General features: G+C 38.7%; 1 long non-coding RNA gene across 3 annotated transcripts in view; it reads left to right on the top strand.

Moving 5' to 3' along the window:
• Window positions 1-15,376, top strand: part of LOC133659279 (uncharacterized) — a 533,887-nt gene that overhangs the window by 179,061 nt on the left and 339,450 nt on the right. For all 3 annotated transcript variants that reach the window (XR_009827608.1, XR_009827609.1, XR_009827610.1), the window contains exon 2: window positions 8,869-8,967. This is a non-coding gene — a long non-coding RNA (uncharacterized LOC133659279). The remainder of the gene's footprint in view (window positions 1-8,868; window positions 8,968-15,376) is intronic.

Genomic DNA, 15,376 nt, shown 5'->3' with positions numbered 1-15,376 from the left:
ACCTACTATCAAAATGACTTTAAAAGCCTCATATAAGTGTTATAAAGAAGGCAAGACATGCTGTAAGTGTCTATATTAGCCTACTATCAAAATGACTTTAAAAGCCTTATATAAGTGTTATAATGAAGGCAACACATGATGTAGTTTCTATACTAGCTATATTAGCCTACTATCAAAATTACTTTAAAATTATTAAACAAGTGTTGGAATGAAGGCAACACATGATGTAAGTGTCTATATTAGCTACATTAGCCTAGTATCAAAATGACTTTAAAAGCCGTATATAAGTGTTTAAATGAAGGCAAGACATAATGTAAGTGTCTATATTAGCTATATTAGCCTACTATCAAAATGACTTTAAAAGCTTTATATAAGTGTTATAAAGAAGGCAAGACATGCTGTAAGTGTCTATATTAGCTATATTAGCCTACTATCAAAATGACTTTAAAAGCCTTATATAAGTGTTATAATGAAGGCAACACATGACGTAAGTGTCTATATTAGCTATATTAGCCTACTATCAAAAATACATTAAAAGTCTTTAATAAGTGTTATAATGAAGACAACACATGATGTAGTGTCAATATTAGCTATATTAGCCTACTATCAAAATTACTTTAACATTATTTAACAAGTGTTGTAATGAAGGCAACACATGATGTAAGTGTCTATATTAGCTATATTATGATAGGATAGGACTTTATTGTCATTGCCCAAGTACAACGAAACTATGTTTTCAGCACAAACCCGTTCAAGATTAGACAAACAAACATTTAATCACGACAACTCGCAAAAGAGGGGCGGGGAGTTGGGACCCTGGAGGTCGACTGCTGCTATGAAGCGCTGCCAGCCGTCCATCACCCCGAGGGGAAACGAGCGGTGGTGAAGGTGTGGGGTGGGGGAAAGGGGTGTGTATGTGCCCATTGTCTTGGGTGTGATGATGTAATGTTCGTAGACCGAGGCCGATCTGCATGCAAAAGTTCGACTCCAGGTGTCGTTGAGGAGGGAGGGAGGTCAAAAGCGTCCATCATTGAGGTGTCCTCGGGGGTGTTTTCGTAACAGCCTGCTCCTGTTGTGCACAGCGTCAAGGCCATTCGAGGGAGTCAAATCGTAGATTAGGATGTATGTTTTCCGCGAGCAGACAATACAATGACTTGTCTGTTCTATTCGTCCATGCTGGCTGCTCTCATATTCAATGTTCCTTTAGCCTACTATCAAAATGACTTTACAAGCCGCATATGAGTGTTGTAATGAAGGCAACACATAATGTAAGTGTCTATATTAGCTATATTAACCTACTATCAAAATGACTTTAAAAGCCTTATATAAGTGTTATAAAGAAGGCAAGACATGCTGTAAGTGTCTATATTAGCCTACTATCAAAATGACTTTAAAAGCCTTATATAAGTGTTATAATGAAGGCAACACATGATGTAATTTCTATACTAGCTATATTAGCCTACTATCAAAATTACTTTAAAAGTATTAAACAAGTGTTGGAATGAAGGCAACACATGATGTAAGTGTCTATATTAGCTACATTAGCCTACTATCAAAATGACTTTAAAAGCCGTATATAAGTGTTTAAATCAGGGGTGTCAAACTCATTTCGCATCGTGGGCCACATACGGCCTAGGGAGATGTCAAGTGGGCCGGACCATTAAAATTATACCATATTCTGCTATAAATAACCAAAATATCATGTCTTTCCTTTGTTTTGGTGTAAAGAAGCACAAGAACATTAGGAAAATATTGAAATTTAATGAACTATCCTTTTACAAAACATTTCATGAAACACCTCATATTTCCTTAGACAAATGTGCAATTTACTTTTATCATTCACAAATATGCATTGCAACTGATCCCACTGATTGTACAAAGGCACAAAACTTTAAGTGGTACTGAAAAATATAGTAATGCACTTTAAGATTAAATGAGACTTTTAAAGAAAGGAATTTTTAAACCACTTACACATACGCATATAAAATCTAAATGTAATCCCTGCGTACACCTTACAAACTAAGGAGAGTGATTTTAAATGTGTAATGAAGAAAGTGTTCGCCTGTCCTGTAAATCTGTAAACTTCATACATGAAATATACATACACATACAATACATACTGAAAATTTATGGAGTTGTATGAACAGTAGAATTCCATCACACAACTTTTGTTTTGAAGCTGCTGACTAACATTAAAGTGCACATTTTTTAAATCACCACAGTAAGGATTCATCTTCACAGAGCTGTATTCTTTCAATGCAAACAGTATCTAAGGCAGCATTTTAAAGGTGTTAGTCTAGTCTGGACTTGTATTTGTTCCTGAAACTTGGCATCTTTTGGCCTGTACAAGTGCATCAACACCAGGCTCTGGATGAAAGTTGACTGCTGTTTCCTCAGACCCGCCAGCAATTCGTTAATCTTATCTCTTCTCAGTTGTCCTTGCAAGCCGTCATATTTTTCGCTGTGATGAGTCTCGTAGTGGCGTCGAATATTATATTCCTTCAATACCGAAACTTGTTGCAAACACACCAAGCACGAAGGTTTTCCGTGCATCTCTGTAAATAAATAGGACGTGGTCCATTTTTCTTTGAAAATTCTACACTCCTTATCTACTTTTCTCCGTTTGGATAACGACATTTTGGCTAATGAGGGTGTAGCGGAGAGGTAGAGACCAAGGTATTAACAACGTCGTAACAAGCAGCAGATGGCGCATTGATACGTCTGCTGTTTTCAGTCTGTCTCAGTGATGCGGCTTGTCTTCTACTCTGATGGAAAGAGTGCGCCCCTTAGCGGATAATCCATGAATTGCAGCGAATTTAAAATATTAATTCCATGTCTTTTATGCATTTTTTCCACTTTCAAATTATCCTGCGGGCCTGATCGAACCTCCTTGGGGGCCGGTTCCGGCCCGCGGGCCGTATGTTTGACACCCCTGGTTTAAATGAAGGCAAGACATAATGTAAGTGTCTATATTAGCTATATTAGCCTACTATCAAAATGACTTTAAAAGCTTTATATAAGTGTTATAAAGAAGGCAAGACATGCTGTAAGTGTCTATATTAGCTATATTAGCCTACTATCAAAATGACTTTAAAAGCCTTATATAAGTGTTATAATGAAGGCAACACATGACGTAAGTGTCTATATTAGCTATATTAGCCTACTATCAAAATTACATTAAAAGTCTTTAATAAGTGTTATAATGAAGACAACACATGATGTAGTGTCAATATTAGCTATATTAGCCTACTATCAAAATTACTTTAACATTATTTAACAAGTGTTGTAATGAAGGCTACACATGATGTAAGTGTCTATATTAGCTATATTAGGATAGGATAGGACTTTATTGTCATTGCACAAGTACAACAAAACTATGTTTTCAGCACAAACCCGTTCAAGATTAGACAAACAAACATTTAATCACGACAACTCGCAAAAGAGGGGCGGGGAGTTGGGCCCCTGGAGGTCGACTGCTGCTATGAAGCGCTGCCAGCCGTCCATCACCCCGAGGGGGAAACGAGCGGTGGTGAAGGTGTTGGGTGGGGGAAAGGGGTGTGTATGTGCCCATTGTCTTGGGTGTGATGATGTAACGTTCGTAGACTGAGGCCGATCTGCATGCAAAAGTTCGACTCCAGGTGTCGTTGAGGAGGGAGGGAGGTCAAAAGCGTCCATCATTGAGGTGTCCTCGGGGGTGTTTTCGTAACAGCCTGCTCCTGTTGTGCACAGCGTCAAGGCCATTCGAGGGAGTCAAATCGTAGATTAGGATGTATGTTTTCCGCGAGCAGACAATACAATGACTTGTCTGTTCTATTCGTCCATGCTGGCTGCTCTCATATTCAATGTTCCTTTAGCCTACTATCAAAATGACTTTAAAAGCCGCATATGAGTGTTGTAATGAAGGCAACACATAATGTAAGTGTCTATATTAGCTATATTAACCTACTATCAAAATGACTTTAAAAGCCTTATATAAGTGTTATAAAGAAGGCAAGACATGCTGTAAGTGTCTATATTAGCCTACTATCAAAATGACTTTAAAAGCCTTATATAAGTGTTATAATGAAGGCAACACATGATGTAGTTTCTATACTAGCTATATTAGCCTACTATCAAAATTACTTTAAAATTATTAAACAAGTGTTGGAATGAAGGCAACACATGATGTAAGTGTCTATATTAGCTACATTAGCCTACTATAAAAATGACTTTAAAAGCCGTGTATAAGTGTTTAAATGAAGGCAAAACATAATGTAAGTGTCTATATTAGCTATATTAGCCTACTATCAAAATGACTTTAAAAGCTTTATATAAGTGTTATAAAGAAGGCAAGACATGCTGTAAGTGTCTATATTAGCTATATTAGCCTACTATCAAAATTACTTTAAAAGCCTTATATAAGTGTTATAATGAAGGCAACACATGACGTAAGTGTCTATATTAGCTATATTAGCCTACTATCAAAATGACATTAAAAGTCTTTAATAAGTGTTATAATGAAGACAACACATGATGTAGTGTCAATATTAGCTATATTAGCCTACTATCAAAATTACTTTAACATTATTTAACAAGTGTTGTAATGAAGGCAACACATGTTGTAAGTGTCTATATTAGCTATATTATGATAGGATAGGACTTTATTGTCATTGCACAAGTACAACAAAACTATGTTTTCAGCACAAACCCGTTCAAGATTAGACAAACAAACATTTAATCACGACAACTCGCAAAAGAGGGGCGGGGAGTTGGGCCCCTGGAGGTCGACTGCTGCTATGAAGCGCTGCCAGCCGTCCATCACCCCGAGGGGAAACGAGCGGTGGTGAAGGTGTGGGGTGGGGGAAAGGGGTGTGTATGTGCCCATTGTCTTGGGTGTGATGATGTAACGTTCGTAGACTGAGGCCGATCTGCATGCAAAAGTTCGACTCCAGGTGTCGTTGAGGAGGGAGGGAGGTCAAAAGCGTCCATCATTGAGGTGTCCTCGGGGGTGTTTTCGTAACAGCCTGCTCCTGTTGTGCACAGCGTCAAGGCCATTCGAGGGAGTCAAATCGTAGATTAGGATGTATGTTTTCCGCGAGCAGACAATACAATGACTTGTCTGTTCTATTCGTCCATGCTGGCTGCTCTTGTTTTCAATTTTCCTTCAGCCTACTATCAAAATGACTTTACAAGCCGTATATAAGTGTTATAATGAAGGCAAGACATAATGTAAGTGTCTATATTAGCTATATTAGCCTACTATACAAATTACTTTAAAAGCCTTATATAAGTGTTATAAAGAAGGCAAGACATGCTGTAAGTGTCTATATTAGCCTACTATCAAAATGACTTTAAAAGCCTTATATAAGTGTTATAATGAAGGCAACACATGATGTATTTTCTATATTAGCTATATTAGCCTACTATCAAAATGACTTTAAAAGCCTTATATAAGTGTTATAATGAAGGCAACACATGATGTAGTTTCTATATTAGCTATATTTGCCTACTATCAAAATTACTTTAAAATTATTAAACAAGTGTTGTAATGAAGGCAACACATGATGTAAGTGTCTATATTAGCTACATTAGCCTACTATCAAAATGACTTTAAAAGCCGTATATAAGTGTTTAAATGAAGGCAAGACATAATGTAAGTGTCTATATTAGCTATATTAGCCTACTATCAAAATGACTTTAAAAGCTTTATATAAGTGTTATAAAGAAGGCAAGACATGCTGTAAGTGTCTATATTAGCTATATTAGCCTACTATCAAAATGACTTTAAAAGCCTTATATAAGTGTTATAATGAAGGCAACACATGACGTAAGTGTCTATATTAGCTATATTAGCCTACTATCAAAATTACATTAAAAGTCTTTAATAAGTGTTATAATGAAGACAACACATGATGTAGTGTCAATATTAGCTATATTAGCCTACTATCAAAATTACTTTAACATTATTTAACAAGTGTTGTAATGAAGGCAACACATGATGTAAATGTCTATATTAGCTATATTATGATAGGATAGGACTTTATTGTCATTGCACAAGTACAACAAAACTATGTTTTCAGCACAAACCCGTTCAAGATTAGACAAACAAACATTTAATCACGACAACTCGCAAAAGAGGGGCCGGGAGTTGGGACCCTGGAGGTCGACTGCTGCTATGAAGCGCTGCCAGCCGTCCATCACCCCGAGGGGAAACGAGCGGTGGTGAAGGTGTTGGGTGGGGGAAAGGGGTGTGTATGTGCCCATTGTCTTGGGTGTGATGATGTAATGTTCGTAGACTGAGGCCGATCTGCATGCAAAAGTTTGACTCCAGGTGTCGTTGAGGAGGGAGGGAGGTCAAAAGCGTCCATCATTGAGGTGTCCTCGGGGGTGTTTTCGTAACAGCCTGCTCCTGTTGTGCACAGCGTCAAGGCCATTCGAGGGAGTCAAATCGTAGATTAGGATGTATGTTTTCCGCGAGCAGACAATACAATGACTTGTCTGTTCTATTCGTCCATGCTGGCTGCTCTTGTTTTGAATTTTCCTTTAGCTTACTATCAAAATGACTTTAAAAGCCGTATATGAGTGTTGTAATGAAGGCAACACATAATGTAAGTGTCTATATTAGCTATATTAACCTACTATCAAAATGACTTTAAAAGCCTTATATAAGTGTTATAAAGAAGGCAAGACATGCTGTAAGTGTCTATATTAGCCTACTATCAAAATTACTTTAAAAGCCTTATATAAGTATTATAATGAAGGCAACACATGATGTAGTTTCTATATTAGCTATATTAGCCTACTATCAAAATTACTTTAAAATTATTAAACAAGTGTTGTAATGAAGGCAACACATGATGTAAGTGTCTATATTAGCTACATTAGCCTACTATCAAAATGACTTTAAAAGCCTTACATACGTGTTATAATGAAGGCAACACATGACGTAAGTGTCTATATTAGCTAGATTAGCCTACTATCAAAATGACTTTACAAGCCTTATATAAGTGTTATAAAGAAGGCAAGACATGTTGTAAGTGTCTATATTTGCTATATTAGCCTACTATCAAAATTACTTTAAAAGTATTTAATAAGTGTTGTAATGAAGGTGAAGGCAACACATGATGTAAGTGTCTATATTAGCTATATTAGCCTACTATCAAAATCACTTTAAAAGTATTAAACAAGTGTTGGAATGAAGGCAACACATGATGTACGTGTCTATATTAGCTACATTAGCCTACTATCAAAATGACTTTAAAAGCCTTACATACGTGTTATAATGAAGGCAACACATGACGTAAGTGTCTATATTAGCTAGATTAGCCTACTATCAAAATGACTTTACAAGCCTTATATAAGTGTTATAAAGAAGGCAAGACATGTTGTAGGTGTCTATATTTGCTATATTAGCCTACTATCAAAATTACTTTAAAAGTATTTAATAAGTGTTGTAATGAAGGTGAAGGCAACACATGATGTAAGTGTCTATATTAGCTATATTAGCCTACTATCAAAATTACTTTAAAAGCCGTATATAAGTGTTATAATGAAGGCAACACACAACGTAAGTGTCTATATTAGCTATATTAGCCTACTATCAAAATGACTTTACAAGCCGTATATAAGTGTTATAATGAAGGCAAGACATAATGTAAGTGTCTATATTAGCTATATTAGCCTACTATAAAAATTACTTTAAAAGCCTTATACAAGTGTTATAAAGAAGGCAAGACATGCTGTAAGTGTCTATATTAGCCTACTATCAAAATGACTTTAAAAGCCTTATATAAGTGTTATAAAGAAGGCAAGACATGCTGTAAGTGTCTATATTAGCCTACTATCAAAATGACTTTAAAAGCCTTATATAAGTGTTATAATGAAGGCAACACATGATGTAAATGTCTATATTAGCTATATTAGCCTACTATCAAAATGACTTTAAAAGCCTTATATAAATGATAAATGATAAATGAGTTATACTTGTATAGCGCTTTTCTACCTTCAAGGTACTCAAAGTGCTTTGACAGTATTTCCACATTCACACACACATTCACACACTGATGGCGGGAGCTGCCATGCAAGGCGCTAACCAGCAGCCATCAGGAGCAAGGGTGAAGTGTCTTGCCCAAGGACACAACGGACACGACTAGGATGGTAGAAGGTGGGGATTGTACATATTTGGTCGTGCACCCTTCTTGTAAAATAATAGATGTTTAGTCTGTTTTAGTCCTCTTGTAAGATACACTCTTCTAATTGTAATTGAAGTTCTTAGCGGGACGTAGCTTACTTACAGTAGAAAGAAGATATCATGTCCGCAGCTCGTTCGAAATGTGAGCAGCCTCTTGCCAGCCGCCTTCCTGCTGCAAACAGCACCCTTTTAAGTTTACAATGCAACAACTCTGCAGCTGAACATTTGACTGCACAACCATATGTCCCGAAGTGAATTACCCCATGAATTATGTAAAAAAAATGGCAGTGCAGGGGTAAGAATGTAGTCAGTGTTTAATCTAATGGGTGCACATATGGGACACAGCATTAAGAGACGGAACGTAAACATCCCCATTCGCTGTGCTTGGCTGTGATTTAGTGTCTCTAAAAAGCTCATTTAAAGATCGGGCCAGAAAACCCAGCAGCATGCGTTACATATTTAAATGTGTTCGACACTGTTGACTTCACTTTGCTTCATTTTGTTGATTCTCCCCCCCCCCAAAAAAAAGTCCCAAATTGGGGGTTTTCATTCCCACTCTGTTGCATTCTGGGACAGTGCCACGTTGCTATATTTAATGCTGTGTATTATGCTCTATTTATTGAGCCAGGAGTCATTATTTTTCGACAAAAGGCTTCATTACTGACAGTGACTCTGCTCTTTTTTTGTGTTTGCTGCAGTGACTTCATTAAAACCAACACCGACGGCATGTTGTTACATTTGCCTAATTTCCAGGCAGCGGGAGGCTTTTAAAGTGAAGAAACATGAGAACAACAGCGGTGAGTTTTTTTTTGTTTTTTATCATCAAGTGCAAACGCTTCAGACAAATCGGGTCAATAAAGGCTGATTTATTTTTTATTTTTTTCAAGTGGAAACTATGGAGTTTGAGCAGGTGAAAAAAGACGGAAGAATTCCCACATTAATTTTAGTAGACATAAACAAGAAGTTCAGTTTTAGAGCCGACATTCAAACCAAACTTTTATGTTTTATTGCAACATTAGCATGATTGGCTTGCTTTGCCATTAGACTTTTAAAGAGGTTAGTTTTAGCAGGCTATGGTATACAGTAAAAACAAAGATTTTTCGGGTAAATAAACATTTCTGATAGTTACAGTACATTATTTCAGTGTTTTTCAACCACTGCGCCGCGTGAGATACAGTCTGGTGTGCCGTGGGAGATGATCTAATTTCACCTATTTGGGGTAAAAAATATGTTTTGCATAACAGTAATTATAGTCTGCAAATGATGTGTTGTTGAGTGTCCGTGCTGTCTAGAGCTCGGCAGAGTAACCGTGTAATACTCTTCCATAGCAGTAGGTGGCGGCCGGTAGCTAATTGCTTTGTAGATGTCGGAAACAGCTGGAGGCAGTGTGCAGGTAAAAAGGTGTCTAATGCTTAAACCAAAAATTGTTATGGTTGGAGGAGGGAGTTGTGACAGCACAGACCCACGAGGGGGCAATATTGCTCTATGTATTTATTTTATTATTATTCGCCAAATAGCGAAAGTGAAACCGCTTCTATCAGGACATGATCTCGAGAAATTAATCCACGCCTTTATCTCGACTCGTCTTGACTACTGCAATGCCCTGTATGTAGGCATTAGCCAGGCCTCCCTCGCCCGCCTGCAGCTCGTGCAGAACTCTGCTGCTCGTCTGCTAACACAGACCCGCAGACGTGAGCACATCACCCCTATATTAGCGTCCCTTCACTGGCTCCCTGTGCGTTACCGAATCAATTTTAAACTCCTTTTATTTGTTTTTAAATCTCTAAACAACCTCGCGCCAACATATCTCTCCGACCTCCTTCAGCCTTACTGCGCCACCCGATCCCTAAGATCAGCCGATCAGCTGCTATTGACGGTCCCTGACACAAGGCTGAAGCTTAGAGGTGACAGAGCTTTCGCCGCTGCTGCTCCCAAGCTCTGGAACGACCTACCTCTTAGTGTTAGACAAGCCTCCTCTCTTCCTGTTTTTAAATCTCTCTTAAAAACATACTTTTATTCCATGGCTTTTAACACTTAGTGATATCCATCCTGCAATGGCACCCCATAATACACCTGCTGTGAACCTGTTTTTATGTTTTATTTATTTATTTTTTATCGTGTTCTGTCTGTGTTGTGTTGTGTTTGCTCGGTTCTCGTATTATCTTTTAACCTGCCCATTGTACAGCACTTTGGCTACCCCTGTGGTAAATTTCAAATGTGCTTTATAAATAAAGTTGATTTGATTTGATTTGATGTATTTATAAACAAATAATAAACAATATAATTTACCAGCTGCCAGGGAAAAGAGAGTTCGAGCCTGCTCGGTGACAAAAATAAACAAAAGGTGAGTGCCTTTAAGAAAAGGCAATGCAAGTTAGGGAAGGTTATGCAGAACAAAACTAAAAACCAAACTGGCTACAAAGTAAACAAAAACAGAATGCTGGACGACAGCAAAGACTTACTGTGGAGCAAAGACGGCGTCCACAATGTCCACAACATGACATGAAAATCGACAATGTCCCCACTAAGAAGGATAAAAACAACCGAAATATTCTTGATTGCTAAAACAAAGTAGATGCGGGAAATATCGCTCAAAGGAAGACATGAAACTGCTAGAGGAAAATACCAAAAAAAGAGAAAAATCCACCAAAATAGGAGCGCAAGACAAGAACTAAAACACTACACACAGGGAAACAGCAAAAAAGTCCAAATAAGTCAGGGCGTGATGTGACAGGTGGTGACAGTACACCTACTTTGAGACAAGAGCTATAGTGATGCATGCCTGGTTATGCTTTAAAGTCATATCCAACAATTGCATTGCATTACTTAATCCCACCAAATTTAGGGATCCACAATATTTTTTTCTCAAGCCGATACATTCCCTCTTTTTGTCACGATTCGTTGCCCCTTAGTCTGTTTCAACATCCCTGGGTTTGTGTTTTCTTGGTTGCCATGGGTGCTGATTATTTTCACCTCCCTTTGATTAGTGTTCTGGACGCTCACCTGTTCCCGGGCACTAATCAGGGAGCTATGTATTCCTGCTTTTCGCCACACTCTGTCTGGCTGTCTTGTTTGCTTCATGCAACAAGTTACGTTGGTATACTCTTTGATTCCTGGTTCAATGCTAAGTTTTCCCATTAGCTATTTCCCGTGCAATCGGCATGCTTCTCTATATTTTTGTATGTTGCCTGATTTATGGAAAATACATAATTTTCCTACCTGCACCTCCGAAATTCTGTCTGCATTTTGGGGAAACGATCGATACCAATACCTATTTTTTTTTTTTAAGTGTTTTTTGCACACCCTGGGGTAAGAAAGACCCTAATAAAGGTGTATTTGACAAACTGTACCTGTACCTGTAGATTTGTCCTGACACCACTACTACGGTCACGTCCATAAATCAGTAGTGAAGTTCATGTCCTTATTTCCATCGATCCGTGTATGCATGAATCTGGCGATCACGTCATATTTTGCTAGCAAACTGTAGAGGTTGCCCTCTAGTGGGTTCTTCGGACCACCACACACTGCCAGGAGAGCCCGGATTTCAGAGTATAACACTGTTTTACTTTCATCAATTCTGCAAGGCTTTTGCTTTCCAGCAAAATTTATTTTTCTGAGCTCGTGTCTCTCTCTGGCTCCCACTCCAACTCCAACTCTGTGTCTCATTCCGGCTGCTGCTAATAAAGGCGACAGGTGATTAGATAACAAGGCCTACCTGGGCCATCTACGCATCTGTCGCTGTCTTCGAGGCCAGTCCTGGCACACCCCGTTCCGCTAAAATGTCGTAAGGGGGGACCCTTACACAAAAATTTAAAAAACGAACTTCCTTCAGCAGCACAATACTGGTGCTGTAGTTGTAGGAGATGTCTCAAAACATCATAAGACCCGAAAATGGCAGAAAATGCAAAATTTACGTTCAAATGTTTTCGCTAAAATGTCGTAAGGGGGGACCCTTACACAAAAATAAAAAAAACTGACTTGCTTCAGCAGCACAATACTGGTCCTTTAGTTGTAGGAGATGTCTCAAAACCTCATCAGGAGTCCCGACAAAACCCGAAAATGGCAGAAAATGCATATTTTTGGAATTGTTTTTCCGCTAAAATGTCGTAAGGGGGGACCCTTACACAAAACTAAAAATAAAAACAGACTTGCTTCAGCAGCACAATACTGGTCCTGTAGTTGTAGGAGATGTCTCAAAACATAATCAGGAGTCCCGACAAAACCCGAAAATGGCAGAAAATGCATATATTTGGAAAAAAATGTTTCGCTAAAATGTCGTAAGGTTACACAAAAATTCTAAAACACGGACTTGCTTCAGCAGCACAATACTGGTGCTGTAGTTGTAGGAGATGTCTCAAAACATCATAAGACCCGAAAATGGCAGAAAATGCAAAATTTACGTTCAAATGTTTTCGCTAAAATGTCGTAAGGGGGGACCCTTACACAAAAATAAAAAAAACTGACTTGCTTCAGCAGCACAATACTGGTCCTTTAGTTGTAGGAGATGTCTCAAAACCTCATCAGGAGTCCCGACAAAACCCGAAAATGGCAGAAAATGCATATTTTTGGAATTGTTTTTTCGCTAAAATGTCGTAAGGGGGGACCCTTACACAAAACTAAAAATAAAAACAGACTTGCTTCAGCAGCACAATACTGGTCCTGTAGTTGTAGGAGATGTCTCAAAACATAATCAGGAGTCCCGACAAAACCCGAAAATGGCAGAAAATGCATATATTTGGAAAAAAATGTTTCGCTAAAATGTCGTAAGGTTACACAAAAATTCTAAAACACGGACTTGCTTCAGCAGCACAATACTGGTGCTGTAGTTGTAGGAGATGTCTCAAAACATCATAAGAGCCGAAAATGGCAGAAAATGCAAATTTTGCGGAAAAAATGTTTTCGCCAAAATGTCGTAAGGGGGACCCTTACACAAAAATTCAAAAAAACGGACTTGCTTCAGCAGCACAATACTGGCACTGTAGTTGTAGGGGATGACTCAAAACCTCATCAGGAGACCTGACAAAACCCGAAAATGGCAGAAAATGCATATTTTCCGGGAATTTTTTTCCGCTAAAATGTCGTAAGGGGGGACCCTTACACAAAAATTCAAAAAAACGGACTTGCTTCAGCAGCACAATACTGGTGCTGTAGTTGTAGGAGATGTCTCAAAACATCAGGATCGCGACAAAACCCGAAAATGGCAGAAAATGCAAATGTTACGGTAAAAATGTTTTCGCTACAATGTCGTAAGGGGGGACCCTTACACAAAAATTAAAAAAACCTGATTTGCTTCAGCAGCACAATACTGGTCTTGTAGTAGAACGTCCGGCGGGCCGGATTGAAAATCATAACGAACCGCACGTGGCCCGCGGGCCGTATTTTGCCCACACCTGCCCTAGATAGTAGTGTTTGTTTTAGTTTGGTTCTTGCATACTATTAACTTTATTCAGATCAAACATTTGCATTTAAAAAAAAAAACAAAAAAAAAACTGTTTTAAATATTGTGTTGAACATCCCTATTTTCGAAAGGTGGTTGAAGTGTAATGTGTTGAAGAACAATTTTTTTGGTTTGTATTGTTTACTCGGCATTTGGTGCTGTTGACTCACTTCTGAAGAAGTCCGAAGACATGCGCTATCGACGCCGTGTTTGTTTACACTGTGTGCTCAGGGGAAGTTTAGGATCTCTTCACCCTAGCCCGCCTATACAGCATAGTGAGGGTAATCTCACCTTATTGGAGCTTTTTGTTTTGGTTTGTTCAATCGGTTATCGGATTTACCGGTGTGATGGAATAACTCCTTATAGTAATAATAATAGTAGATTTTATTTGTAAAAAGCACTTTACATCGAGTAAACAACCTCAAAGTGCTACAGTGTATTAAAAAAAATAAAAATAAAAACTGGAACAGCCTAATAGCTAGAACTAGTATGCATATATCTAAAAAAAAAAGGCTTTTTTTTTTAAAATAAGGGTTTTTAAGCCTTTTTTAAAAGCATCCACAGTCTGTGGTGCCCTCAGGTGGTCAGGGAGAGGTATAGGTATAGATCCGATAATTATCGTTTACACCCAACTAAAAAGAAAGATGGGTTGAGGTATGTTGAACTGCAATGAGGTGGCGACTTGTCCATGGTTTACCCCGCCTACTGCCCGAAAGCAGCTGAGATAGGCTCCAGCGACCCCAAAAGGGACAAGCGGTAGAAAATGGATGGACGGACGGTTGAGGTATGTTCAGTTGGGGTCAGGTATGGCGGAGACGTATCAGAAGTGCTACTGACAGTTTGGCTATGTTTTGGGTTTTCCTGTGTTTAGACCCACTTCCTGTCCAGGTGCTTTTGTTTTGTCAGTGTTTCCTGTTTGGTCCCTGTGTTTTGCAGCACCTTTACTTTCTGCCCCATGTCCTGTCGGCACACCTGTTCCTTGTTTAATTAGTTGCATTCAGTTCAACCCGGGTCATTCTTGCTGTTCCCTGGAGACCGATGCCGGGTGTGCTGTTTATGTGTGCTTTCTGCTTCCTTGCAAGTGATAAATAGTTTTTTTTTTTTTACTCGCATTCCGCCTGCCATTCTCCGCATCCTCGGGGGGTCACGCGCAAGCAACGCTCACCACCACTTGACAGGAAGTACTTTTTCTCTCCATCGCCTTCAGCTTCCTCAGGTAGGCACTTGTCATCCTGGAGGTGTGATTGGGCTCCTTATTATGTTGGGAAAGTTGACATGTGGTTCAGTTTCGGGTTCGGAATAGGGCTCGTTGCGTCCTCACCTTTTTTTTTTTAATCTTAGTTCGACGGGACGGCGTGGCTCAGATGGTAAAGCCGCCGGACCAGCAACTCGAGGGTTCCCGGTTCATATCTAGCCTGTGTCATCCTAGTAGTCCAGGGGTCTGCAACCCAAAATGTCGAAAGAGGACCAAAAATACAAAAAATAAATCTGTCGGGAGCCGCAAAAAATTAAAAGCCTTATATAAGTGTTATGATGAAAGCAACACATGATGTAAGTGTCTATATTAGCCTACTATCAAATCTTCGACAGAAATGTTGTATTTAAATTGTTTTTCTACAATGTTTGCAACATTGGAAATAGAGATGTGCGATAATATCGGACTGCCGATATCGGCCGATAAATGCTTTAAAATGTAATTTCGGAATTTATCCGTATCATTTCAAATTTTTTTTTTTTTTTTTTTTTTTTTGTCCTGTCCGGCTTCTCAG

The sequence above is a fragment of the Entelurus aequoreus genome, linkage group LG10 (genome assembly GCF_033978785.1).
Source record: "Entelurus aequoreus isolate RoL-2023_Sb linkage group LG10, RoL_Eaeq_v1.1, whole genome shotgun sequence".
Lineage (NCBI taxonomy): Eukaryota > Metazoa > Chordata > Actinopteri > Syngnathiformes > Syngnathidae > Entelurus > Entelurus aequoreus.
The sequence above is the reverse complement of the archived record's forward strand: the minus strand, read 5'-3'. Positions and strand labels throughout refer to the sequence as shown.